This window comes from Chiloscyllium plagiosum, chromosome 42 (assembly GCF_004010195.1).
Source record: "Chiloscyllium plagiosum isolate BGI_BamShark_2017 chromosome 42, ASM401019v2, whole genome shotgun sequence".
NCBI lineage: Eukaryota > Metazoa > Chordata > Chondrichthyes > Orectolobiformes > Hemiscylliidae > Chiloscyllium > Chiloscyllium plagiosum.
In genome coordinates this window covers 12452182-12472257 of record NC_057751.1, presented here as the reverse complement: position 1 = coordinate 12472257, position 20076 = coordinate 12452182, and the positions used below count along the sequence as shown (strand labels likewise).

Below are 20076 nucleotides of genomic sequence, written 5' to 3'. Positions count from 1 at the left end.
TGTCCAGCAGGCTAAGATAAAAGGTAGGGAGGAGGGACTTGGGGGAGGGGTGTTGGAAATGCGATAGGTGGAAGGTGGTCAAGGTGAGGGTGATAGGCCGGAGTGGGAGTGGGGGCGGAGAGGTCAGGAAGAAGATTGCAGGTTAGGAAGATTGCTGAGTTTGAGGGTTGGGACTGAGACAAGGTAGGGGGAGGGGAAATGAGGAAACTGGAGAAATCTGAGTTCATCCCTTGTGGTTGGAGGGTTCCTAGGTGGAAGATGAGGTGCTCTTCCTCCAGCCGTTGTGTTAAGTCACTCCTCAGCCTCTTCTGTTCAAAGAAAAGTAAACAAAGCCTATCCAATCTTTCTTCATATCTAAACTTTTTAAGCTCTAGCAATATTTTTGTCAATCTCCCTTTTACTTTCTCTGGGGCAAATATATCACAGTTGGAGCTGAACATGTCTTTCATATAGTTTCAGCATAACATCCCTGATCTTGTATTCAGTACCCCGCCCATTAAAGGAAAGCTTCCCATGTGAAGCCTTTATCTCCTTATCTCCATGTTCTGCCACCTTCACAGACCTTTGTGCATGTACTTCAAGATCTTTCAATTCCTCCAAACCTCTCAATACCCTTCCATGTATTATGTATTCCCTTATTTCATTTGCCATTCTGAAATGCATAACCTTGCGCTTCTCCAGACTGAATTCCACCTGCCATTGTTCTGCTGTTTTATCAAACCATTGATGTCGAACTTCACTATCATTGACCTGAGCCCATTTTTATGTAATTTGCAAATTTCCCAAGCATATACCTCCCATATATATCTTTAAATCATTAATATGTCCCACAAAAGGCAAGGGCCCTAACACTGAACCCTGTAAACACCTCTGAACACCGCTTCCCATTTATAAAAACATGCTTCTAATCCTTAATATTCTGTCACTGAGCCAATTTGGATCCAAATTGCCATGTTCCTCTGTATCCCATGGGCTTTGCTTTTTCTGACCAGTCTACCATGTGAGACATTGTCAAATGTCCCACTAAAATCCATGCAGACAACTTCTGCTACACTACCATCATCAACTCTCCTTGTGACGCCCTGAAAAAAGGATTAATTTTCGCAAGATGAAGCCTTCCTTTCAAAACCAGGTTGATTATCTTGAATTTATCCATCCTCTCCAAGTAATTGTTTAATCCCATCTCTCAATATTTATTCCAGAAATTTGCCCATCACCAAGGCCAAACTGACCAGCCCACAATTATTTGGCCCATCTCATGCACACAAGTTGTCTGAAATAGCAGAGAATGATCATTTGAATGCTGAGGCTGGTGGGATGAAAGGTGAGGACAACAGGACTCACCTGTTGTGAGTGATGGAAAGGTTGGAAGCACGGTGATGGGTTGGATGTGGTTGAAGCCCCTGTCGACCACAGTGGTTGGAAAACCACCATCATGGAAGAAGCAAGCCATGGGCAGTACTATTTTGGAAGGTGGCATCATCAGAACACAGGCAACATAGGCAAAAGAATGTGAGGCTTCTTCTGGAGTAGTGTGACCCCTTCTGGTCGCCCTATTACAGGAAAGATATTATGAAGCTGGAAATGGTTCAGAAAAGGTTGACCAGGATGTTGCCTGGAATAGAGGGTTTAAGTTATGAGGAGAGGCTGGGACTTTTTTTCATTGGAAAGTAGGAGGTTGAGAGGTGTCTTTACAGAACTTCTTTTAGAAGTTTCTAAAAACATGAGGAGTATAGATAATGTGGATGGCAGGTGTCTTTTCCCTAAAGTGAGGGATTTCAAGACTAGGGGGCACGTTTTTTGGCACAGAGGTTGGTTTATGGCTGGAATAAACTTCCAGAAGAAGTGGTGGATGCGAGTATATTTATCCAAAGACATTTGGATAAGTTCACGAATAAGAAATGTTTGGAAGGATATGGGCCAAGCACAGGCAGGTGGGACTAGTTTAGTTTGGGGTTATGGTTGGCATCGACTGGTTGGACCAAAGGGTCTGTTTCTGTACTGTATGACTCTCTGACTTGAAGTTACCGTGTACGTCTCTGGTAGCCCAATCCTTTCCTTAATCATCTTCTTTCACTGATTGTACTGATAAAATATCTTTGGATTTTCCTGAATTTTATGGGCCAATACATTTCCGTATCCTCTTTTTGCTCTCCTAACTTCCCTTTTGAATCCACCCCTGTACTTTCTATACTCCATAAAGCTTCCAAACATATTTTTAAGATTGTCTTAAGCTCTATTCTTCTGCTTCACCTGACTTTGTGTGGTTCTGGATAAGCAGGGGACTGTAGGATTGGCAGGACCATTCATTTTCTTTGGGAGAGTATGTCAACACTGTGCGTGTAGAATCTCACTTTTGAATGCTTCTCACTGATTTGTCACTGAATTCCTTTCAAGTTATTGTAGCGAGACCATATTTGCCAGCTTGGTAAAGTTTACAATGATGAAACTTTATTGCTGGAACAGCACAGCAGGTCAGACAGCATCTAGGGAAAAGGAGATTCGACGTTTCGGGCACATGCCCTTCCTCAGGTTTACAATGACCCAATTGAGAAATTTTACTTCTATTCTATCTTTGTCTTTTTCCATAATGATACTACACCCAACTGCATTATGTCTCTCTGTGCCCTCAGCTCACTGACTTTATTCACTATATGCCTTACATATACCTTTTAATACTGTTCACCTTTTGTATTATATATTTTTTAGCCTCTGCTTCCTTTCTCAGAGACACTTGGTTAGTTTCTTCCTTTCATCTTTTGGTCCGAATGTGCCTTCAGGTTCCAACCCCCTGCCAATCTAGTTTAAACCCTCCCCAAGGTCAGTGTTCATCACTCATTTCTTGAAGGACAATAGCATGTGGGGTTGGAGGTAATCTTGAGATCTTCATTCCCATTCCTACCTAGGTCATTGGTGCCAACCTGAACCATGACCGCTGGTTGATCACCCACACTTCAGAAGAATAACCTGTAGCATTTACTTGGTACCAGATAGGCAACATACTATCCTGGAGTCACATTGATGCCCTCAGACTATAACATCACCCAAAATTGAACATCAATTAGCAAGCATGGTAATACTCAGAGGACTCCTGCAATGCCTACCTAATGGTTACCCATCCTCTTGCTGCCTACCATTTGGTGGAACCACTTCTCTAAATATACCATCCACAACAGTGAATTCAGCCACTGCTCAAGCTTGAAACCCAAAGTTCATGCTTGTGCAGCTGCAGATGTGACTGGGACACGGCAGCTCCATAACTTCGCACATACTACATAATGTACACTGCACTTGGCTGAGCTGACCAACCATTTGACAACTTTAGAACCTATTTACTATAATTAGAGTATGAGGAAAACTTATCCGTACTCACCAGTCTGCTTCTGTTCAGTACGTAAACAGATGCCAATTGCAGAAGGCAGCTCCTCTCTTGTGCTGCTTGAAGTCTTTCATCAAAGTGTCAGTCAGAGTATTTTAATTTTCGTCACATTGAGGATGCAGGTAATATTGTGGTTAGAGCTTGAGAGGTAGCAAATAATATCAGTAACATTGATGAAATAAAGTGACAAAAGAGAAATTACAAAGAAAATCAATTGGATGTTGAAGGTGAAAGAAGAATTTTGTCTCAGAGGTGAGTTGTTTTATTTACATTGTCCTGTATTGCAGCCCCTGTCACTCCCATCTGCCTCCAGTTCAAGGGCAAATAAAAGCTCTTGGTCTTATATATTCTCGACTTATAACATGTTGCATGAACAAAAATTGCTATTTTACAGGTTCACTAAGACTTCAGTTAATTTCTTTCAGCAATTGGCACAAACTGCAACTCTTTACTATATCAAGTTATCAGTGAGTGACATTTCTTCTTTTTCATTTGAAATTTTTATTTTAATCAGTAAGAGATGAGAACCAAGTCTGGCTGAATGAGCTTGAAAGAAGAGTAAGCAGACGTTAACAACATGTGGCAGGTCAACACAGTGCAGAGATACAGTCCATTAAGTTGGTGGGGCTGTACAGCAGCTCTTTATTTCGCCTGTGCATGTTAATTCTACTCCTCCAGCTTGACAGCCTCAGCAGGTGGCACGGCACCAGGAAAAGAACAAATATTTAGTTTATCCAGCTGTGGAGCATGGAAAGCTTCAACAGCTGAGTCCAATAAAAATTTTGAGAGATTCATTTCACAACCATGTCCTGTTACACGAAAGAAGCACGATGCTCAAAAGTCCTGGACTTGACCTGACCTAAATGAAACAATAGTTGTCTGGGCCCTAAAATGATCTTAGATCCATTGGTCAATTCAGACCTACAGTGATCCAACTCTCACTTGGAGGTTACACATAAAGGGAAGGACTCATAACTAACAAGATAGCAGCTCTGCATTTGGAAGTGCTGCACATAAATAGCAATGTGATTATGAATGGAACAAAGGCTTAAGCATTAAAGTGAGGGAAAAAAAGAGTTGATGTCAGTTATCTCAAGTTTAAAGACGACAGATGCATTTGGAATGTGAAGTTTTAATCATTAGGGTGTTAAAAATGATGTTAATGTTCATGTTCAGTGCTGCAAACTACTGCTTTGTTGCATTGTGTATTGGTGATTCAATGCTTACATTTATTGTCCTGATGCAAATATGAACAGTTTCAATTCTTCAACACCAGCTGGACAAATAATAAACTTCAAAAGCATCTGTTGAAAAATCTTCCATCCTAAGTACTGCTCAACATGATTTAAATACAAGATACCATCAAGAAGGTATATTTTTTGTACCAGTGGATTTTCATTTCAGCATTCCAAAAGCCAGACTTTGAATATAAATGTGTCTTCACAATGACTCTGCTGCTCATTGTCTGTTCAAAATCCTTGGCTCTTATCAATGTCTGAATAGTTCAGTATGACTATGCTATGGACACATTTAGCTTTCAAATCCTTTCAGCTTCATGCTATACAGTCAGAACATGCTTTGTTTCTGTCACTAAAAATGCATCATAAATTGTTTGTCGGAATTGCCCTCTTCCAAAGCAGGTGTACATTTAAATGCTGTTTTAAATTTTATTTTGCTCTCCACACCTAAATTGACTTGTTTTAAAAAATTAATTAATCCTTGTTTAACAAGCATGGGAATGTTTCAGAAGTGGCAAGTTCAAAAAAAAGAGCAAATGTCTGAGAGTAGTGGACTGTAGAGATGAATTGAGAGGACAAGATTGCACTGGGAAGGTGGGAGTGCATCTTGAGGTTGCCTCTTTGAAACTTTTTTTGCAGTTGAGAACAAGTGTGATATGTGAAGAAAGAAAACTCAGAATATCGTGAGAAGAATCTGAGGAAGAATCGACCTTGAAGTCCTTGTGTCGGAGGAGCAAATGCAGCATACAGCAGATGTGGTCTGAATTGACCAATGGATCTAAGGTCATTTTAGGGCCCACACAACTATTGTTTCATTTGGGTCAGGTCAAGTCCAGGACTTTTGAGCATCATGCTTCTTTCGTGTAACAGGACATGGTTGTGAAATGAATCTCTCAAAATTTTTATTGGACTCAGCTGTTGAAGCTTTCCATGCTCCATAGCTGAATTTCCATAAGGCGTTTGATAAGGTTTCCCATGGTAGGCTATTGCACAAAATACGGAGGCATGGGATTGAGAATGATTAGCGGTTTGGATCAGAAATTGGCTAGCTGAAAGAAGATAGAGGGTGGTGGTTGAGTAGAGAAGATCAATGACTCTCTTGCTCTGCTGCTTGTCATTACTCCAGATAGCAGAGCGGATGTTCCTCTTTCAATTTCCCCTTATCTACTACATCTGGTGCCGATGTTGGGCGTTGTGCAGGGGTGGGCGGACTGTTAGCACTTAGCTGAGTGCACAATGGCCTTTGAAAGACAGCGCTGTCAATAGCAATGCTGCTTTGTTCCAGGATATTCCGGCTATGGTGAGTGGCAGAAAGAAGCCGGCATTGGATGCGAGGGTTGGGACAGGTAGTTTTGGATGATCGCACGAGACAAGTCCCCAGCTCGTGTGGACGGAAACTGTCCATGAGCTCACCAAAATGGACACTTACACATAAAAAGGGAAGATTCAGCCCAATGTTTCAAGCATGTTAGTCACAGAGTGGAGGAACTCTCTTGTTTACTTGCTAAATAGAGAAATTAAGTTGCTGTTATTGAGCTGACAATGGGAGCTAATCTGAATGTAAACTCCGTGAATCCCACAAGGAAGGTGAACAAATGAACAAAATATCATAAGAGGCCTGGAATGCTCGCATGCGGATTACCAGCAGTGGCAAGCCTTGGAATAAGATGGTCAGATGCCAACTGATGAATTGATGGGTTGAAATATGAGAAAAATAAAGACATCAATCATTACTGATTGTGTATGGATTTGATTACTTCTCCTTACTAGGAACAAAAGATCACATTGACCTTTCCAAGCACGCAGAATGTTATAATTTGCTGATTCAGGAAAAGGAGAAACCAACAGAGATAGTTATCAACATACTGATATAGTGCAGAAAAGGCAGTATGAAACAGTCTTCAAAGCAGTAGCTAGGCATCCCAATATTATCGAAAATCAATATTTCTGACACCATTATCTTGCAGACTTCTAAGTGATTCCGACAACAGGACAAAATTTATATTTAAGGGGCTGAAAAGTGATTCCAGATTTCCTCTGAGATGGAAAGAGTCCAAAAGTACCTTGACTACAACAGTTCACTGTCTTGGCCCCTTTCAAGAAATAAGTATTGCAAGGAGTTTGTGATGGACTCTAGCAGCCTTTTTAATATTATTTTATATTTTCAATCACACTTTAAAGGGACACACCAAAATGAAATATTTGGCAGACTACTTCACTTGCTTGCAGGGACTTGAGTTGGATATCACATCAAACTCAATTGGGTTGAAAAGGTTCTCTGCTTCACTGGAAGCAAATCAGTAAATATGACATTTCTGTATCTGCTATCTGAACTTCATCTGATTTATTTACATTTGTTGATGGCCTTTTTCAAAATACAAGGAAGGGAATTTCAAACCAACCCAGAGTGCAGTGACATCTCTTTCCTGTGTGCCATGGGGCAGTTTGTTACAAATTCTTGTGCCAACTTTTGACATCACTTAAGTGAAAAAGTGAACTGAGTTTTCCCTAGTGTCAACAAATCACATAAAAAGAATCAGTTTGTCGCTGTGTAGGAAATTATCCTTTGAAATATGTAATTAAATGGTTGCATTTTTGGGACAGTATAGGTGGGAGGGATTATTTAGTATTTGACTGTGTGAAGGGATTGCATTAACATTCACTGCTGCTGAATTAATTACTTAGTTTTTACAAATGATCATTCCTCTTGCCTTGACTATTATTTCAAGTCCATACCAGAAGGATCAATCTCCTCTCCTGAAGAACATCCAGTATCTCCTTGCTGTAATACACCACTGTGTGGATGTCAGCTGAGGACATGATTGGACTTGGTTGTGAAGCCCCAGATGCTGAACACTGAATAATCCAACTGATTGTTCAATGTTGAGAATATCTGGCAGGTAATGGACTATGAACAACACCTGTAGAATCAAGCCCCAGCATGAGTCACTGTTCGTGGACCATGAAGAAAGCAAACATAGGTGGAAAATTGATTTTTTAACAAGTTTCAAATTCTTGTACCAAGAGTTCACTTGATCAGCTGAATGAAGGACTGAAAAGGTTTTAGTTGATGAGTTTTTCAAGAATGCCAATTTTTGTGTTACGTTTGGAAAATAAAAGTGAAAAGTAATCAACAAATCAATCCTCTTTGTCTCCTCATAATCTATTACTCAGTCCAGGTGAGGGGTGATAGAACGGCTGACAAATCTGAATTGACTGCAGCTGGTGTCTTTAAAATAATTTGCTTGCCAATTCAATGACTGTTTAAGTGATGAAGTGCTGCGATTTATTTTGACAGTTCCCAAAGAAAAGGCAATACTATTTGTTGTACTTAACATGACATACACCTGTTACAATGAGGGAGAGTGAGTTAAATTGCGTAAGGCTCACAAAGTAAAGCCATCCTGTAGATTGATGATTAGGATAATTACATACCGACTTTGTGATCTTCTGGATTATGCAGCAGGATGATTGGAAAGGTTGATGGATGATCTGTCCTTTGTTGCAGAGTCAGCAACTGCTTGCTTAATGTTGAAAATTCAGCCTGGTGGTTAGCTTGCCATAGAGAAGCAGGATACAAACTTTTTAGGATGGTTGCAGAGAGAATCAACGAGACTGCAAGTGCCCTTTCTGCTGTCACCCACTTGAAGTCTTTCTGGTCTCTGACTGTGGAAAAGCAGCAGTATCTTAAAACACAAAGAGCTGGCTTACTGATTCGCATGACATTCATTCACAAATTAGTCAGTTACCAGATACAGTCAGAGCAAGTTGGGAAACCTTCATTTCAGGGCCACAGCGTTTACTTGCAAGTCAGGGTCTGCTGCCCAAGGTGATTGAGTTTAATGGCTTGTTCCTGCCTGTCTCAACAAATGAATATGTCTAGATATTTGTGAATGGTTTCGGGAATGGGCCATTTACATTCAGATAGTTTGACTGTGTCTGTGGATTGATTTGAGAAACTCTGACTCCATTCTGATAGCCTTGTAAATTGTCAGGTGAAGTTATGTAAATGTTCAGCCATTTTGAAAACTGCTGCTTCAGAAGTCACTTCCCTCTTTATAAAAATGGTACAGTACCTTCAGTGATGCAATAAATTGCCATTTTCAATGAATAACTTGCGTAATATTACTGTTGAAAGCTTTCCATCACAGTATGCAATTGTTTTCCATCCACTCACAATTCAACCTTCATCATAAATGTTTTTTCATATCACAGAAACATTAATTTGGCATTTTTTCAGATGGATCATACTGCCCTTTTTATTATAGTTTTTCTTGTAAATGATCCTCCCCTGCACACCCTTCCATAACAATTCAGAAATTGCTCAGAGCTCTGAATGAATTGGCAGTGCTTCCTTCTGCCAGGCAACAATTCCATTCAAGAAAGCCACATAAATTGAGATGTGGTGGAGGCTGGTACAACTGCAACATTTAAGAGGCATCTGGATGGGTATATGAATAGGAAGGGTTTGGAGGGCTATGGGCCAGGTGCTGGCAGGTGGGACTAGATTAGGTTGGGATATCTGGTCGGCATGGACGGGTTGGACTGAAGGGTCTGTTTCCATGCTGTACATCTCTATGACTCTATGAGTCTAAGTTTGCAGCAGAGAAATACTTCAGAATGCTCATTTTTGTCTGGAAATGCAGCATGCTTTTCCACTTTGTTACAAAAACTACATTGCATATTTTTGAGCAATAAAAATGTATTTTTGGGTGAAACCTGACCTTGGCATGGGTACAAAAACAGCCATTGGTGTGTATTTATATACATCGAGCAAACTGCCCTGTCCATTGACAGCAGTGGAGAAACCAAGTGAGTGAAATTTACAATGGCTGATTGATCTACTTCTGTCATTGAATTTGAAGTTGAATTCTTCTTCCATTTTCTAAATAATAAATAATAGTACTATAAATAATAAAATATGTAGTTTATTAAAAGCATGGCAAGAATGAATCCCTGATATCACTGTGGACTTTAAGTGATTACATCAGGTGAAGTTCACTGAGGATGTGTAACAGAGTATTGAGCCTGACCAAACAGGACTGAGTGTAGTTGAGTGCCAAAGTTAGGGGACACAATTCAACATTCTTCAGTTGCCTGATGATTAATGTGATTCATTAAAATGTTGTCACTTGGTGAATTCTCTTTTCCATAGGCCTGTCAATTGAGCTTCAGCACCAGGGGCATCCCCTCATTAATATACCCTTTGTCATGTCCCTGTTGAATGTCTCCTGGGAAATGCAGGTGTATCAATCAGCATAGAACCAACCCAAGTCTGCGATATTGTTGAGGTGTAAATTGTTAGTCTTGTACATAAACGTCATGATTTCCAACTCAACAAGAACACAAGTATGTAAATACGTTTATGTGTATGTCTCATTCCTAACCTCAGAATACAAGTGTCATGTTGTATATTACACAGGCAAATGAATAGAAAGCCATGAATGGCACCAGCTTTGGAATCATAGCACAACTCATAATATGGAATGAGGCCATTATGGACACATAGCAGACAATACTAGTAGTACTTCAGCAGCGAAGCTTCCACTGTCAAACAGGCTTATTTAATATCTGTCTAAATTCAAAATTGAAGCATGCACATTCAGACAAGGCACTGGAGCCGGGTGAGAGGAAGAAAAGAATCAGTGAATCTGGAGAAGGAGACATACTGGTCTGACTTGTCTTGTATTCTCCAAGATAAAGGTTCAGCACATCATCTGTACATTTATTTCCAAGAACTCCCTTTTTTTAACTTCTGCCCTCTGAGTTAGGCTTGTCGAGAAAAAGAGGATCTGGTATTTTTCATTGTGATTCCTGTTCTCTTTCATTCTTGAGGCATGTGGGAACTGCTCCACTTGTGAAAGCTGTTCTCTAGCCTGGAGTACGATGAAGATCAAAGCTTTGGATAACTTAACAAGCATCTCAGTTGGATATTTTTCTCACTTTGCCTCAAATCTTAGCTTGTTTTCTGATATTCGACAATGCAATCTCACTGTCTTTTCAGTTTCTTAGAGAATATACCAGGTTCCTTGTTTTCTGAATCGAGTATTAACAATCACACAATGCTCAATGCATGTTGAGCATGTGTTCTATGATCACATTATTAATTCCAGCAGCTTGCTTTGTGAAAATTGGCTGCTGGAGTGCCAACCAAACAATCTCAAACACATTTACAAAGTCTCCTTTTCTTTTTCTCTCATATTTTCTGGTTATTTTCTTTCCATTTCAACAACGGTGTTGTTCACCCTTGCTATCAATGCTTCGACTGAGATGGCGGCTTCAATTTAATAAAGCATGCTTCACAGAAACTTTTGTCACAAAATGTGACTCTGACCCACAAAAGGAGATATCAGCTCAGACAATGAAAAATGAGAAAGTGAAGTAGAGAGGGAGACAATTCCAGATCTTAGAGCCTGAGCAGCTGAAATTACATCCACAAATGCTGCAGCAATTAGAAATAGGGTTGACAGGGAGAAAACCCGAAAGAGCATCAATCTTCTGCTGGTTAATAAAAGCATTCTGACAGATTGGAATTCACCTCGTCCCTTGCTTGCCAGCATCCTTCCTGCACGTGTAGGTGACAACATCATTGTAAACTGCAACATCAATTACAAAGGGAGCAGGGGAAAGGGGAGGGTGAACGGGAGCTCTCGTCTATGTTTGTTTGGTCAGCACTTATCTTTAATACAGGCAGCAGACACTGCATATGCACATCTATAGGTATGTGCTCCCTCAGTGCTCCCTTTGCTTATGCTGTCCACAATCACTGCTCCCAATTATTTCCCCTTATCGCTCCTTCTCTCATCACCTCAAGCGAAGAAAAATTGCATCATCCATTTCTCATCAAAGTGTTGTTGCACATACCCACTTTTCAAAAAAGTTATTCAGGGAATGGGACATCACTGGCTAGGCCAGCACTTATTGCTTGCCCTAACTGCCAGGTAGGCAGTTAACAGTTTTTTACATTGCTGTGTGTCTGGGGTCACATGTAGAATAGACCAGGTAAACCCACAAGATTTCCTTACTGAATGGCTATTTGTGGGATTCTATGCTACGTGGTTAACTTTTTCTACCAGATTTTTATTGAAAGCAAATTCCACTATCTGCCATGTGGGATTAGACCCATACCCCAGAATATTGAATTTAGGTTCTGGATCACTATTCCAATGAGATTATCACTTTCATCACCACCTCCCTCTGAATTTCTTTGATGTGTGTTATTTTTCAATACCTCTGCATGGCAGCTCCCACTCTGTGGAACAAGGCCTTTTAGCTTCATGTGAAGCCACACACAGGATCAATTCAATGGGAAGTTGTGGCTAAGAAACCCAATTTGTTGCCCGGTTCATTGCAAAAGCTTGCCATTTTAGGTTAGCAGATTGCATTGTAGTGCCCATTTGGGGGTACAGCCCTGTCTTTCAACTGATGTTCCCAACAGTGGAGGTACTCATGTACCCACAAGGTGGCTTTCCCATGATGTTGCTTCCAGGAGTTTCCTGTGACACCATTTCTACCAACATATCCCGGAATATGTCCAGCCAGAGTTGGCAACCTGAGTTAAACAATGGAACTCGTAAGAGGCTAATTTAAATGAGCATAGGTTTCTCAGGAAGGGGAGCAGCAATGGGGAGATTCAAGATGGAGCCAGAAAGATGAGGCTGTGGAGTGATTTGCAAACAAGGATAAGAAATTTAAGATCAATTTGTTGATTAACCCAGAGCCAGCATAGGTCATTTACCACATGGATAGAAATAGAAGCTAGAGTAAGTCACTTGGCCCAAAATGCCCATTCAGCTAGTCAATGGGATTGTGCCTGATCTTTCTGTCTCAATGTCATATTTCTGCCTCCTGATGCCTTTAGGCTGTAGAAATTGATCTTCTGTTTTCTTAAACATACTCAGTGACCTAGCCTATGCAGCCTTCTGTGTTAGAGAATTCCCCATATTCACCATCACTCAAGTGACGAGATTTCTCGTCATCACAGTCTTAAATGATCTAGACAGGAATCTCATATCATGACCCCTTGTTCTGGATATGTCCAGCAGAGGGACCATATCTTCCCTGCATCCAATCTGTATGGTGAGGGTTTCAAGAAGCAGAGAAATAGAAAAGCTGAGGGAGCTCAGTGTCCAGATTTCTTAATTTCCTATTTTACTCTCAAAATTACATCCATCCTACCTCATATTCCCCCAGCCAACACATGGAATTTTGACTTTCCAATTTAACCTTTTGGAACAATTTGGCATGTATTATAGATTGGTGAGACATGAGTTGGCAGAAGCAACTCAACATGATTATCCCGCAGCAATGCAAGTACTTTGGGAAGGGATGGGTGCTGGTAACTCTGAAAGAGATGTCTTTAGAGGCTGCAATATAACTGTAAATATTAATTTAAAATAACTTAATTGAATAGAATAACAATCTTCTATATTCTTACACAGCAAGTGTAGTAATTGTAACAAGGTCATGCAGGTTGACCTCACAGAATATGAGGTCCCTGATTGGGGCTGTTAACCCTGTCCACTCATGGAGCCCTAGCTGACAGATTAAAACAAGAGTGTCAGACATCCTGACACTCTAAGAGTTGACTCTAAAAAGGCTGTACCATTGTAAAGGTCTTTCCACGTGTAAATAAAAGGAGACTTGGTAATGGGATATTGGCTTCTTTGGAGTTATTTCAGTAAAAGCTCAAATTTGTCAAGTGAAGTAATACCAAATTCAAAAGTTCAGTAATACTTAAATGAAAACAAAACTTGAGAAGCTGCTAAAGAAAGTGGATGCCCATTACATTGATTTTACCAGAGTAATGAGAGTTGTTGCTCCATGGTAACTCTGACAGGTTACAGCACTCTTATAGACTAAGATTTATCTCAGCGTAGTCTGTTATTTCCCTATTTATGTCACTAGTTATTTTCTGGAACATCATTTTGCTGACACGTTATTGAAAAACTGTCCCAGTTGAGGATTAATGCATACAAAGCACCAAGGAATGGAAGGGTTGCAGGAGAATGGCGAAAGACATAGTTAGAGAGGCAGCAGGATTGGGTGCAGTCAAAATACACCATGGGATCAACACACCAGCCTCTTTCTGTGCTGTACATTGATAAAGTAAAAGATTGCAAAGAATTTTCAATGCTTAAGGAGAGTCATTAAATGTATCTGTTTCTCTGGGTGAAAAATTAATTCAGGAGAAAGTGAGGTCTGCAGATGCTGGAGATCAGAGCTGAAAATGTGTTGCTGGAAAAGCGCAGCAGGTCAGGCAGCATTCAGGGAACAGGAGAATCGATGTTTCGGGCATAAGCCCTTCTTCAGGAACCTGAAGAAGGGCTTATGCCCGAAACGTCGATTCTCCTGTTCCCTGGATGCTGCCTGACCTGCTGCGCTTTTCCAGCAACACATTTTCAGAAAAATTAATTCACACAACCCAAGTACCCTTCTGGTGAATCTGCATTGCAATCCCACCCAAAGCTCACAGAGGAACATGAAAACATGAACTGCAACAGCTCTAATTTTGTGCCTAATTGCTGGTGAGTGGTCATGAGAAGCTGGTATCCGTGAGCCCTCATCAGTATTTTCCTATCATAATCGAGCCCAACATGTCTCCAGTTCAGGGTTTGTGCTACTCTGTCACTTGGTCTGTTATCTATGTGGAGACAGAGAAATGTTGAACAAATGTGAGACAGGGAAATTCTGCCACAACTTCCTCAATTCAGAATTGCAGCTAATTCTCAATGGTTTAATCATCACAGCAAGACATTGCCACAGCCATAAGGAAGAGATGAAGCAACCAGTTATTACTTTACTCATCCTATGTTCCTATTAAAAAAATAGATCAATGTACCAAATTCTGATCTGATGAGTTATGTCAAGGAAAATGCCAGTCATTTGTATTGCAGGAAGAAGTTTCCATTAAGCACAAAAATCAACCGAGTCATGATGCAAGTTAGAGAAATGTAATTTCTCCTGAGCTCAGTTGCAGTAGTTAGTCCTAATTCTGGTTCTTTTTGTTGTATTAACATATTTGCAAGTCATCTATGGATGATATGACTGTCCACAAAAAGCCATCATCATTTGTCATAGGCAAATGATGACTGCTCTTAGTTACAGGCAGTGCTCATGTGGTGTGGTAAAAGTTTTGTGTTACTGTGAAACATTGCTTACATGTAGGCTTCCTTGGCTGTTTTTGTTGAGTTAGGTCCAAGCTTTATTCATAAAACAACAAACAGATGTGAAATTGTATTACATAAACGTACGGTACAAATGGGAATACAAAGAGTGATTGCAGGGGCTAAACTCAACAGTGCCTAAAAGTGGGGGTGATTAACTCATGACAATTGGTTGCAGTGTAGGCAGCATGCTAGTTTGGCAATACCTGCCTGTTTCTATAAGTTCACCCTCCAGACAGTGCTAACTATTCTGTTGATTGGTCCCTGCTGATGCATTTGGCCAACATCAGGATACTTTGGTTGTGGTTGGAGCTGCTGCTCGCAGTTATGCAGAAAGTCGATCTAATCTGCAGAATAGTGAAGGATAGTACAACACAGGAGTCAGCACAGACTCCATGCTTTTCGAATACTACAAAGGAGGGAGGAATGTCCTGTGCCTGGAGAGAGCCAAAAGATCCTTCCAAAATGAGCTCAGAAAGCACAAGGGATACATACCTATGGAATTCAATGGCAGGAACCAAGTCCAAAGGATCTGGATGCAGTGCTGCAAAAGGTTTAATGAACACAGATGAATCATGTCATCAGCAGATACTGTTGAAGGGGAGTACTACTATGGTATTTCAAATGTAAGTGGGATAACAGACAGCTGGATGAAGAAGGAATATTCACATTGACAAGATACTGGACATTGGGTCTTTATGATTTTCCATTTGTGGTCACTCAAGAACTGGAAATTGCAGGAGTTGAATCATTTCTATTTCAGAATAATACAAAGTTAACTTGTCCTTAGAAAGAACAGTGCTTGTGAGGTTAATGCTCATTCCACCATGGAGAAATCTGTAATCTAAGCAAAGCAGCGTGCTCACTGTGCCTTGTTCTCTTCAGCAAGAGGGAATGAAATCTACCTTGCTCTCATTCTGCGGACAGCCTCAGCCTCCAAAAGCAAAACCAAGTTTGTCAAAATAGAGGGACTTTCATAAATGAGTTCTGTCTGGTTCTGAAATGCTGAAGAAGGTTCAACTCTCTTCATTGCTGCATTAGAAAGGAAACAGTTTCTACATTCAACCGTAAGAACTGCTCAATAATGGGACTTGATGCATGCTTCACACAAAGGAGAGTTTTGTTTTCTAAACCAAGAGCTCCGTCATGCTAAAACTGCTGCATGGCTTAGCAAGTCTTTGCAACGGGAAGAAAAATAAATTTTCATTGTAACACTGTCTGTGACATTACCTGAGAGTGAAGACACAACCACCTCCCTTCTCGGACAAGTGCTGATGTTCACGACTGAATGAGCAGTGAAAAGAGATCATCGATGGCTTCACCCTTTGGAGCTTCATTCAGCCACAAGTGGAAGGAATACACAGACTGGAACAAATTGGCAGAGGGCTCCTTTCAACTATTACAAGCTGTCACTGATTTAACAGTTTAATCCTCCCCAGTACTTCCTGATGGCAAGGAAGCAACTGAAAGAAAAATGAAGAAAACGCAGAGTACACTGGCAACAGTGGGCAGGTTTGGGAGTATCTGTGAAGAGAAGTAGAGTTAACATTTTGAACCTGGCTTGACTTCTTCAGAATGTTCAAAACATTAACTTTGTTCCTCTTTCCCCAAATGCTATCAGACTTGCTAAGTTTCTTCAGCGCAACGGTCATTTGTTTCAGGTTTCTAGCATCTGCAGTACTTTGCTTTTAAAGAAAAGTGAATATTTGTTTTTGAAAATGAGACTGTCTTCAGAAGCTAAGGCTCATAGTTCTTCATACAACATCTACTGCAAAATCAGTATTTTGCCCACTTGAAAGCAATTTAGCTGATTTTCCCTTCCAACTAGAAACAGAAACCCGATTCATATTCTGCTTTTTGAAAAGGACAAACTCACACATCTAAAAGTGGGTGGAAACAATGAGAGCAGAAATGTAGTTCAGTACAAATGAAGGAAACTATGTTGCTCTCGGAAATGCCCACATTTGTGCAATATTTCCGTAAAACTGCTCCAAAGCAAATATGCCTTGGAAGTTGATGGAAGAGGAGGCAGCCTTTTCCAGGAATTTTACCAATCAAAAAAGCAAGGATAATGACATTAGCATTGTGTCATCCAGTTCAAAAGAATACTGCTGAGTTCACAAAGCAAACTCTGAAACTTCAACATTCTTTCTCATTGTCTTTCTTGGTTTATTTGCTGCAGGGTAAAATTTACTCAGGATCTAATGAACTGTGGGGTGCAGTTGGGGGCAGGGCTTAAGAGTTTGGGAATTGTCACCTGGAATTGAGACACTTGGGAGATTGGGATGTGTTGCTGCACCTTCTGATTAATGTTAGGAGTTCCCGCACACGCGTGCGTGGACACACACTCACTTGTGAATGGCATTGCTCAGCACTGGTTCTCAAAGCAAGATTGTATCTGAACAGTTGCATGCTGCCTTGTTTTCAATAACTTGCTTTGCTATAGTCATAAGATCAAGATGGCTTCAACTCATTCCATACAATATCACAACCCATTCAGTGCTGTCAATATGGAACTGATTAATTAATGCAGGCCGAGATTTGTTGGAGGCCTGTTTTGTTTTACAACAGGGCAATCAGTTCTGGCTGTAACTTGTCTCATTGGTAGGAAACATGATCTTTGTTTTAGTTGCTATCAAAATGACAAAGGCAGAGATACTTTGGCAATGTGTCATGTTGCTTTTATTTTCTGTACAGTGAGACAGTATTCTTTATACAAGGATAATATTTGATTGGTTGAAACTTGCACGGTTCTGTTGCAGTAATTATGTTGTCTGGAGCTAACCAATTTATCTGAATGCTCTCCATTAAATGTGAGGAAATCATGATATAGACTTTGGACAGGAAGTAATGTGTAAATTTTGGTAAATTCTCCTCATGCCATTTGCACAAAATGAGAGTTTATTATTGATCTTTTAAACACATTTCCAGAAAATAGAAGCGTTTTGATTGGCATGACTGAACCAACTCCACCTATTGATTTAATTTGATTTGGTTTGATTTATTAATTGTCACATGTACCAAGATACAGTGAAAAGTATTTGTTAAGTAAACAAAGTTAGACAAGCAGGAGCTGGAAGAACACAGCAAGCCAGGCAGCATCAGAAGGTGGAGACGTCAATGGTTCAGGTGTAACTCTTCTTCAGGCCTTCAAAGTAAAGTAAGCAACCAATTACTGATGCAACTCACCCTGTTTCTGGACACCAGTTTAAAAAGGTATTTTTAAACGGTACCTTTACCCCTTCTCTGAAATCTTCTTTTAATAAAGACATGCAGATAATTTGCTTTTCTAATTGCTTGCTACACTTGCATGTGAGCTTTCAGTATCTTATGAACAAAAACACCTAAGTCCTTTGAACTTAATTCATAGAACATATAAAAGTACAGCACAGTATAGGCCCTTCGGCCCATAATGTTGTCCCGAAGATTAAAGGGGTGGCACGGTGGCTCAGTGGTTAGCACTGCTGCCTCACAACACCAGGGTCCCAGGTTCGATTTCAGCCTCGGGTGACTGTCTGTGTAGAGTTTGCACATTCTCCCCATGTCTGCGTGGGTTTCCTCCAGGTGCTCCAGTTTCCTCCCACAGTCCAAAGATGTGCAGGCCAGGTGAATTGGACATGCTAAATTGCCTATAGTGTTGGGTGCATTAGTCAGAGGGAAATGGGTCTGGGTGGGTTACTCTTGGAGGGTCGGTGTGGACTGGTTGGGCCAAAGGGCCTGTTCCACACTGTAGGGAATCTAATCTAATCTAATCATTAATCCTAACCTAAAATAAAATAACCTAACCTATGCTCCCCTCAATTCATTGTTGTCCTTGTGCGTGTCCAGCAGTCGCTTAAATGTCCCTAATGACTCTGTTTCCACCACTACAGTTAGCAACGCATTCCATGCGCTCACAACTCTCTGCTTAAAAAACCTACCTTTGATGTCTCCTCTATATCTTCCTCCTAACACCTTATGACCCCTCGTGGCAGTCAATCCTGTCCTGAGGAAAAGTCTCTGGCTATCGGCTCTATCCATGCCTCTCATTACCTTGTACACCTTGATCAGGTCACCTCTCTTCCTTCTTCTCTCCAGAAAAGACTGAGCTCAGTCAACCTCTCCTCGTAAGATAAGCACTCGAGTCCAGGCAGCATCCTGGTAAACCTCCTTTTCACCCTTTCCAAAGCCTCCACATCTTTCCGATAATAGGGTGACCAGAACTGGACATGATATTCCACATGTGGTCCCACTAGGGTTTTGTAGACCTGAAGCAAAACCTCAGAGCTCTTAAACTCAATCGCCCTGTTAATGAAAACCAAAACACCATATGCTTTCTTAACAACCTAATCCACTTGGGTGGCAACTTTGAGGGACATATGCACTTGAACATCAAGATCCCTCTGTTCCTCCACACGGCCAAGAACCCTGTTTTTAATCCTATATTCAGTATTTAAGTTCGACCTTCCAAAATGCATCACATCACATCACATTTATCCAGGTTGAACTCCATCTGCCATTTCTCAGCCCAGCTCTGTATATTGTCAATGTTGTGCTGTAGCCTGCAATACCCCTCGATACTGGCAAATTGACTAGCCCACTCCTCAACCGCCTCATCCAAGTCATTTATAAAAACTACCCTGGAGCGTCGCAGGCTGAGGGGTGATGTTATAGAGGTTTACAAAACTATGAGTGGCATGGATAGGATAAATAGACAAAGTCTTTTATCTGGGGTCGGCAAGTCCAGAACTAGAGGGCACAGATTTAGGGTGAGAGGGGAAAGATATAAAAACGACCTAAAGGGCAACTTTTTCACGCAGAGGGTGGCTTGTGTATGGAATGAGCTGCCAGAGGATGTGGTGGAGGCTGGTACAATTGCAACATTTAAGAGGCATTTGGATGGGTATATGAATAAGAAGGGTTTGGAGGGATATGGGCTGGGTGCTGGCAGGTGGGACTAGATTGGGTTGGGATATCTGGTCGGCATGGACGGGTTGGACCGAAGGGTCTGTTTCCATGCTGTACACCTCTATGACTCTACAAAGAGCAGGGGCCCAAGAACAGAGCCCTGCGGGATACCATTCACCACTGCCATCCAGGCAGAATACTTTCCATCAACAACCACTCTCTGCCTTCTGTCAGCCAAGCAATTCTGAACCCAGATAGCTAAATCTTCCAGTATCCCATACCTCCTCACTTTATGAATGAGCCCACCATGGGGAACCCTATCAAATGCCTTGCTGAAGTCCATGTACACCACATACACTGCTTGACCTTCGTCAACCTGTCTCATCACCTCCTCAATTCATAACAT

General features: G+C 41.0%; 1 protein-coding gene and 1 long non-coding RNA gene across 3 annotated transcripts in view; one reads left to right on the top strand and one right to left on the bottom strand.

Moving 5' to 3' along the window:
* The window catches only part of LOC122543134 (secreted frizzled-related protein 1-like), a 109008-nt gene that overhangs the window by 61568 nt on the left and 27364 nt on the right, over window positions 1-20076 (top strand). The gene's annotated exons all lie outside the window — the stretch shown is intronic.
* LOC122543137 lies at window positions 3380-15827 on the bottom strand. The gene is made up of 3 exons (XR_006309932.1): window positions 15689-15827; window positions 8053-8283; window positions 3380-3519 (listed from the first exon to the last, which is right to left on the bottom strand). It is a non-coding gene; the product is annotated as an uncharacterized LOC122543137 (long non-coding RNA).